Genomic DNA, 9,216 nt, shown 5'->3' with positions numbered 1-9,216 from the left:
AAAATGTTAGACTGTGATTAAGTAGACTGTATTGGCACAGAGAGCAACCTATTCACTTCATCAGAGTACCATCACTGCCTTTAACTTGGTTTCAACCTCAGCCTTATTTTTTGTTTTGGAAAAGAAACTTTATAGACAACAGAATGGTCAGTTGTATCAGTTAGCCTAAAATGAGGAGTGATTGTAGATTAGTGACAAATGGCAGCTCCTGTTAACTCTGTAGGGGCTTTTTCTTGGTGATTTTTAAAGGTTTGCATCTCAGAACAATAAAAGGAAAGAACCAAACCCCAATGGTATGAAAACACTCTAAGAAGGGGATGTGAAAAATATTGTTAGGTTTCAGAGGAACAGCCGTGTTAGTCTGTATTCGCAAAAAGAAAAGGAGTACTTGTGGCACCTTAGAGACTAACCAATTTATTTGAGCATGAGCTTTCGTGAGCTACAGCTCACTTCATCAGATGCATCTGATGAAGTGAGCTGTAGCTCACGAAAGCTCATGCTCAAATAAATTGGTTAGTCTCTAAGGTGCCACAAGTACTCCTTTTCTTTTTTAAAAATATTGTCTTCCTTTCTTTAATAGTGTGGGGGAGGCAGAGATGTAAACACATCTTAAGTGGTTACAATACAGGGCAAAGACCAAGGTATGGTCTTTCCATTTCGTCTTGTTGAGAAGGTTCACTTTTTCAGCAGCTGCCTCTAATTTCCTCATTCACTTTATGATCTTGGGAGTTCATATGCAAAAGTCAGATCCCAAAATAGAAAAGTTGTATGGCCATGTGTTACTTGGAGCTTTGTCAGAAACACACTCTTTAATCAATCAAATCTCTTAAATGCAGTCACAACTTTCTTTCTTTGTTGTGTTACTAGTCTGAGATCAGGAGGAACATAATGTCAATCAGAACTACTAGTCTTGAGGGATCCTAACCCTAACCATCCCTTTTTAAGGAGGCATTCTCTCCCTGTTCTGGGAATGGTGAGAATGACAGTATGGCACGGAGTCTTTCCCATTTAAGATCAAGAATTCTTAGTTTGACTCTTACTTCATTTTCCAGATGTTCTAGTCACAGAACCTTGTTCACCAGGAGCAGCACGCACAGGGTAATAAGTACAGGAAGCATCAATAGATCTGGGGACTGGAAGAGGGTCTGCAGGAAGGAACCTGGGTTACCCTGATATCATGTCTCTTCAAATATTAGGGCCTTTTTTGAGATATCCAACAAAGCTGCCACTTTGGCTAGATCAGCTCTAGGAAAAGGGGTGTCTCTCTATAATTCACACTAGCATTTCAACATGTTAACACATGGAAAGTTGCAGTTTTAACATGTTAGCTGTTTAAGGGTAAGCTCTAGAGGAGAGATTGGGATTTACCTTGACCAGTTTACATGCATTAAAACTGCAAGAGCTTTGATTGCATTTTCTGAGTCATGAATACCTATACAAACTAGACATCAACTCATTCAAGTCAGGCCACTGAATTGCCATGAGATCTAGAACTCATCAGACTGGCCCAGTTTGGATTCAAAGTGGTGTCCTACTCTGTGGCTACATCTACACTGGGCTAGCCCCCTAGTTAGATGCAACCTACACTGACCAAAGGAGTCTCCTGTCAGTACAGGAAAACCAGCTCCCCAGTGATATTCGTTAAGTCGGTAGAAGCCCTGGTCCATTGACATAGTTGCATCTATGTGGAGAGTTTTGTCAGCATACCGATGTTGGTCAGGGCGTGTGTTGTGTTTTTTTTAACACCTCTGGCCAATGTGGTATGCCGATTCAAGTGTAGACTGAGGCCGTGTCCACGCTACACATTTGTTTCATGTTGTGTTGGCACACAGCTGCTGCAGTTAGTGCATTGCTTGTGCATGTGCATGCTTGGCTCCTTGTGTCAGCAGCACACATACTCACCAGGAGCACTCGTACTGCTGCAGAGTGTAGTGTACCAGGGTAGGTATCCCACTGTGCAACTCACCACCATTCGGTGCACTGTCTTTTGGGAAGTTTTGGCTGTGCATGATGGGGCTACAACAAGTTGCACAGGGGTGACTGGGATCATGGCATCGACTTACCAGTTTACAGCAGTCTCCATCCCATAATGTTATCTGTAGCCCATAATTTTCATGCCTTCCCATCCCCACCCCCAAATCCCATGAAACTGCATGGCCCTCCTTGCTATCCGCCATCTCACAGAAGCATGCAGCCTGCACAGCTCTGCACTAACGATCCTGGAGTATTTTCAGAGCTGTAAGAACCAAATGAGTGGAGAACATGATGATTTCTTGGAGGGCAGATGGCTGTAAAAGTAAGAATCAACTCAAGGTAGTTGGTGGTATTCACAGAGCAGTTGCAGATGGTGGATTGCCCCAGAAGCTTCTGGGCCCCAGAAACAAGCACTGACTGGTGGGATCACATCATAATGCAGGTTTGGGATGACGAGCAGCAGCTGCAGATTAGGCTGAGCTCACCCCAACCCTCTGTCACAGGGACAACAAAATAAGAGTGGCACTGACAGTGGAGAAGCAAGTAGCAATCTCACTTGGGAAATTTGCAACATCAGATTGATTCCCTACTGTCCAGTAGCAGTTTGGAGTCAGGAAATCCATCATGAGGGCTGTTGTGATGCAAGTGTGCAGGGCCATTAATCTCCTCGTGCTATGCAGGACTGCGACTCTTGGCAATCAGCAGGACATAGCAGATGGATTTGCAGTAATGAGGTTCTCAAAGGGCAGTGGAGCAATAGACTGCGCACACATCCCTATTTTGACTCTAGAACACCTGCAATAGAAAGAGCTACTTCTCTATGGTCGTTCAAGCACTGGTGGCTGACCAAGGCGCTGTCACTGACATCAGTGTGGGCTCTTCAGAGAAGGTGCATGGCACTTGCATCTTTAAGAGCACTGGACTGTTCAGAACATTACAGCCAGGGACTTTCCCAAATGGCAGATTACCACTGGGGACCCAGCCTACCTCTTGGTCCCCTGGCTCATGAAGCTGTACAATGGCCTGCTTGACAGCACCAAGGAATGGTTCAACTACTGGCTCAGCAGGTGCAGAATGGCATTTTAATGAGCTTTTGGTCATTTGAAGGTTTGCTGGCTGTCACATCATACCCATATTCTTGTGATATGAATATGGCATAACTAAGCTATATTTGATGCAAGATGAGTTTTGTGAGATCATTTGAAGGGTTATGATTCACCAGATATGATTATCCTATTTGTATGCATGTATCATTGCTGTATCAATTGCAAAAGTGTTTGGATCTGGGAAACGTCCTCCAGACAGTAGGCAATCAGCCTGAATGGGCCATTAGAAGAACAATAAGACTTTGAAGATACTAATCTCCTGCCTTCCTGAGAAGCTTCCTGGGTTGCTGCTTTGACACTACAGGGTCAGGTGATCCTGTCACCTGGTACTAGACCCCCATCTTTGGCTTTCAGTGCTTTTTCCATTAAGGGAGATCAGACTAGGAAACACAAGATTCCCGCCATATAAGGCTGGAGAGTGAGTTAATTAAGGTAGCTGGTTCTTCACTGAATCCCCACCCAAGATGATTGCTATAAATACCTAAGATTCTTCTGGCGAGAAGGACTGGGACCCTGGCTGAAAGAGGTCAGCCGATGAAGGGTATACCTGGAGATTTAAGCTGCACTGCTTACAGTTTACCTTCAAGAAACTCTGCAACCTGTATAAAACAACATTTAGGGTGAGAAATTACTTTCTGTAGCCAGTTTCTTTAATGTATTAAGCGTAGTTAGCATGTTTTTGTTTGCTCAGTAATCTGCTTTGATCTGTTTGCTATCCCTTATCACTTAAAATCTGTCCTTTGTAGTTAATAAACTTGTCTTTGTTTTTTATAAACCAGTCTGTGCAATTCATATTGGGGGTGGGGGGGGGGAGAGGAAGCTGTGTATATCTCCCTCCACTGAGAGTGGGGCGTGTGGGTAGGTTTTTTTTTATTTTTTTTATGAGTTTAGGTAAATCCCTGAGCTGAATCCTCCCACAGAACTGTTTTCAGTCTGTCTGCAGCTGGATGTGGCCTTAGCTGTATGTGTGTGCTAGAGAAGGCTTGAGGGCCTGGCACAGCAAGGACAGGGTGAGGAATGGTGGAATGGGTGGGCTCAATAGGACCCCAGTCATCAGGTGGCATCCCAGAAAGGTGGGGGATCCAACACTCACACTGGAATTCTTTACTCACAAGACTGAACCTAAGGGAGAAAAATATACCAATGGCTATAGCTGCCTGCTGTGTCCTGCATAATGTATGTGAAGCAAAGGGGAAAAGTGGAGTGGCTGTCTGCTGAACTTGATCAGTCACATATGAGGGTTATTAGAGCTCAACACAGTTATATGGCTCGGGAGGCTTTGGAAGACCATTTTAACAGTAAGTCAGAAGAGTATGTTGTAATGGGCTCTACCTGGCCCTGCTCTTTTGTGTCCTGTGAGGAATCATATGGTTGCTGTAAATGTAAAAATAAACATTGTCATTGCACCTATTAATTTGTTTGTGAATGATCCTCTGAGTTGAGTGACACTGTGTAGTAACAGGTAATTTGGTTGCTTTCAGAGCTGTTGAGCACTCAGCAGAATGTTGTGAACAAATAATAATGAATTATGTTCCAAATAATAGGACTTTATTCTGTAACAAAATCAATATGCAGAAAACCATGCAATTTTGCAAAAAATACATTTAAACTTAAGTTCTGTTCCCTTGATTTATTATGAAGGGGAAAGAACATTCATGTCCATTCCAGATACACCAACCCTGGCTTGCACAGATCAGTGTATGTGAAACTGTGGTTCTTTAATGTCCCCCTGATGCCATGAGGGGTGTGTGTGTGTGTGTGTGTATAATATGGTGACCAGACAGCAAGTGTGGGGGAAAAAATCAGGTTGGGGGTAGTAGGAGCCTAATAAGAGACCCCAAAATTGGAACATCTGTTCACCCTATATAGGGAGGTCCTGATAGAGTTCTCAATGGGCTGCAGAAGGAGGTGAGCCTGAGACTGTTGAACCTGCAGGTTCAACAGAGTCTGCAGCATCTGTTTTTGGTGCCTGAGATGCCTCCTTATGTCCTGATACATCCCCCTCTCCTTTTCCTGCTAGGACTCCAGGACCTTTCTCCTCTCCACTCTTGTTCTCCAGGTTGTCTTTAATGTTCATCTTCCAGGCTTTGTACTCACGGTCCAGTGCAGCAGGATTTCATTGAACATGTCATCCCACGTCCTCTTCCTTATTTGGCTCAGGCATTCAGTGAGTGTGGAGGTGGAGAACCTGAAGGCCTCAGTGGCAGCCCTTGAAGATAAAATACAGAGGTACCATTATCAGGGTCTTCACTGTGGAGAGTGAAACTTAAGATGCTGAACTTCCTCCTCTTGCTTGCCTAAAGCTTTTTAAGCACTACATTTTCACTTCTGCTTGGGATTGCTTGTGCACAGCAGTAGTCACAGCACCATCCATGGTGAGTATGGCCTGCCGGGGTTCGGGAAATGAAGAGGGAATTGCTTGGTTGCATGATTCTTGTAATACAGGGTTATGACACTGAATACTGGCACCATTTTCCACAGGTGGTGGTGATTTTAAGTGATACCCTCAGGAGTGAGGTAGCAAAGACCAAGAACACAGCTCCTGCAGAGTCCTAAAGCTGTCCAGGCCTATATGCTGCTAGCCTGTGTATCACAGTTATCAGTTATCGCTGAGCGGTGTGGTAAAGTGTTCTATCACAAAGTAAGAAATAAGGCAGCCCTCCTTAGAAACCTTTGGCAGAGGATTGCAGATTACCTCCAAGAAAGTTTCATCAAGATCTCTCAGGAGGATCCAGGGATATCCCTCTGTACATAAACTCACTGCTCCATACACCCCCCCCCACCACCTAACTCTAGAGTGGGATGAAAAGTCAAAAGATATCCTGCTATTTGCCATCCCTGCAACTGAAATTTGTCTACATACTTACCCGAGGGTCCTTCTCCTGCATTAGGCTCGCTGGTGCGCGACTGCAGTGGAGTCAAAAACAGGTCCTGGCTCACTGTGCAACCAGATCCCTGGTGGCCTGTCCCCCCACACCATACTCCTCCTCCTCTTCCTTGTCCACCACCTCCTCTTACTCCCTGTTCACCAGGGCCTGTGACTTGGGCTCCTCTTAGGCATCCGCAGTGCTCTGGGGGGTTGTGGTGGGGTCTCCCCTGAGTATGGCACACAGCTCTTTGTAAAAGTGGCTGGTCTGTGGCTCGGCACTGGATCGACTGTTGGCTTTCCATGCCTTTTGGTTTGCCTGCTGCAGCTGCTTGGCTTTCATGCAGCACTGCAGCTGGTTCCTGTTCTACCACTTCTCCTGCATCCCCTGAGCAATGTTTCTATGGCGGGCTCAGAGCTGTGCCAGCATAGCCTCTTCTCCCAGCAGGCCCAGGAGATCCAATGTCTGCCAGCTGCTAGGTATGCTCACCAAGCTGGGCAATCAGGAAGAAGAATTTCAAAAATTCATGGGGTTTTAAAGAGGAGGGGAGGCTTCTGGTCTCCCTGACCCTTGGGCAGTGGAGTTCACGGTGGTGACCAGAGCAGCCAATGTGTGACAGGTTCTGGCGGTCATTTGGGGTTGAACTAAGTAATGCAGTGTCTCAACTCACCCTGCATCTGCCTAAGTACATTGACCATGGCTCTATGCTGCTCAGGGAGGGGTGTTACTATACTGGAATAATGGGGTTCTTGTGTCAGTGGGAGACGCATGGACAGCTAGGTCAAGGTAAGCTGCCCTGCGCCAATCCCATTTCGTAGTGTAGACCAGGCTTGGTCTAAACCTAAAAATTAGATCAACCTAGCTAGGCTGTGCCAGGCTTGCACCCTAGGTGGCTGGCTAAATTGACCTAACTCCCCAGTGTAGAAGCAGCTAGGCTGACAGAAGGTTTCTTCCATCAGCCTAGCTATTGCCTCTCAGAAAGGGGGATTAACTACACTGCTGGGTTGTGGGGGCAACCCCTTCCACTGATGCAGGAAGCATCTATGCTACCATGGCACAGCTCTGTAAATGCTGTAATGCCGAGCTATCCCAAGGCTGTATTTCCTTTATCACCTGGGCTATGCCCCCTTCTCTCCCCCCTGCTCCCAAGAACTCTGTGTTCTGAATTGCTGCCCATTCTATCCTTCATAAATTATTGGGGTCTTGGTTATTTAGAAATCACTTTGAGATCCTCCACCTGAAGGTACTACAGAAGTAGGGAGGGTTAGAAATGAGTGGCTTACAATAGCTGTGAGAAGTAAAACAATCCATAATTCAAAAAGGATAGCTGAAGAACCTTTCTCATAAGTAGCAACAGTATAATTTCTTAGTCTTGAGTTCTGTATCTTCTGGTTTTAGTGGTAATTATTTTGGGCCAGGTCCTTAGCTGGTGCCACTATGCTGATTTACACCAGGTGAGGATCTCGCCCTTTCTGGTTAGGTTTCCTTCTAAATCCTACTTGAAACCACATTAATACTGAGCTGCACAAATATTCTCAGAACATCTTATCAGGACTAATGTTATACTGACTTTATATGCAAATATATTTTTGTGGCTGCTAGTGTGTTTCTGTGGTGTTTCTCAGACAGATGTATAATAAGCAATCTGTAGGCCAAACCTTATCCTTCTGTGATACCATCCCATCCTTTGCTTTAAGAATCTTTCATTTGATTGACACTGATGGTGGTGGTTTTTGAGGTATAAGCTTCATTTTAAGGGAATCATCTGGCAAACAGTCCTTTCTACATTTAATCTGTAGGGAAGAGAGAGAATGTTTGTTCAGATATACTTCTATTAGGTAGAGAGACCATTGAAAAAAGCCAACATAAATTCCTATTTGCTCACTTTAGAAGGAACATTCAAATGTAACAATTTTGCAGCTGACATGGATTCCTCTGGCTTTCTTTAGGGTTATCTTAGCTTTCTGCTTGACAAGTAAATTATTCTTCACTGTTGTTTTTGTTGTTAGGATTTCCGTGCAGTTAGTGATATGGGCAGTGGGCCCCATAAACGGGATGGCTACGATAGCTTTGTTTGTCTCTGAGAGCTGATCTCATAGCGGACATGGTTGGGATGCGGTAAATAATACCCAGCACATGCTGACGAGAAAGAACTTGGGAATGATCTGCAAGCTTAGGTCATGGGCAGTGCCTAGTCTCAACAGCAGGAGACTCGTCCATGTAGAATTCTTTAAAAAAGTGCCTAAGGAAGGAGGAAAATAGGACAAAGAGAAGCTGCTGTAAAGTTCAAAGTTCCTGTGAAAAGCATTGTTTTGTTTTCATCATTATTTTACAGTGAACTAAATTTTCTATTTTTTAAATGCTTTTAAAAGCAAGGGCCTTTACATGGATTTTCTTTGAATTCATAAAAAAAAAATCATTTTTTTCTCTCTCTCATGTAAAAATGATCCATAACCTATACACAAATCCTTGGAAACAAAATAGTAGCAGATTTTTGAATACCAGGGAGTTTTAGCATATTTTGACATAGGAACTCAAAGGGACTGACTCTTCAGTGCCTTGTATAGTCATTTATACTAGTGTAAAATTACTGTAAAACACTGCCATTGTGAATTGGTAATATATTTACACCCGATTGTATTGGTATAAATGATTCTCTATTCAGGGCACTGGACAATCATGCCCAAAGTCTTGTAAATATCCTTCTGAGGATTTATACCTGCCTTGTTCTGAAAGGATACCACACTGCTGCTGTCTGGATGCATTTAATTAACGTGTATCTTGTGAGGCTCAGCTTCTGACATGCACCAATATCTTCCATCCAAAGCAGGAAATGTTTTCTAAAAATACAGAATAAAAAATAAATTGCCCTTGGATATACTTGCCCATGTGTCGTTCTCAGAGCAGTCAATGGAAGCTGTATGCATGTTTGCAAGAGCAGAACTTTTATATTAAAACTGTATTTACCATTGAAATGTCCTCTTTCTATCAACCTTTTGTGAAGACTGGAATGGTTATTGAAGTGCTGCCATTTAGTTATTAGATAGTTACAAAGTCTTTATTATAGATAATGTCCTTCTACTGTGCCAGTGGAAGATATAGCGGAAAGAGAGAGAGAGAGCGAGAGAGCAGAGGGCTTAATATTAATAAAAGTATCTTGCATTTTTGTAGTGCTTTTCATTCCAAAATATCTCAAATGATTGACCAAGTATGTTCATAGGAATTATTTCATTCACCACTGAAATCCTGTCACCTCTTGCTATATAACA

The sequence above is a fragment of the Caretta caretta genome, chromosome 9 (assembly GCF_965140235.1).
Source record: "Caretta caretta isolate rCarCar2 chromosome 9, rCarCar1.hap1, whole genome shotgun sequence".
Classification (NCBI taxonomy): Eukaryota; Metazoa; Chordata; order Testudines; family Cheloniidae; genus Caretta; species Caretta caretta.
This window is presented reverse-complemented; position numbering follows the sequence as displayed.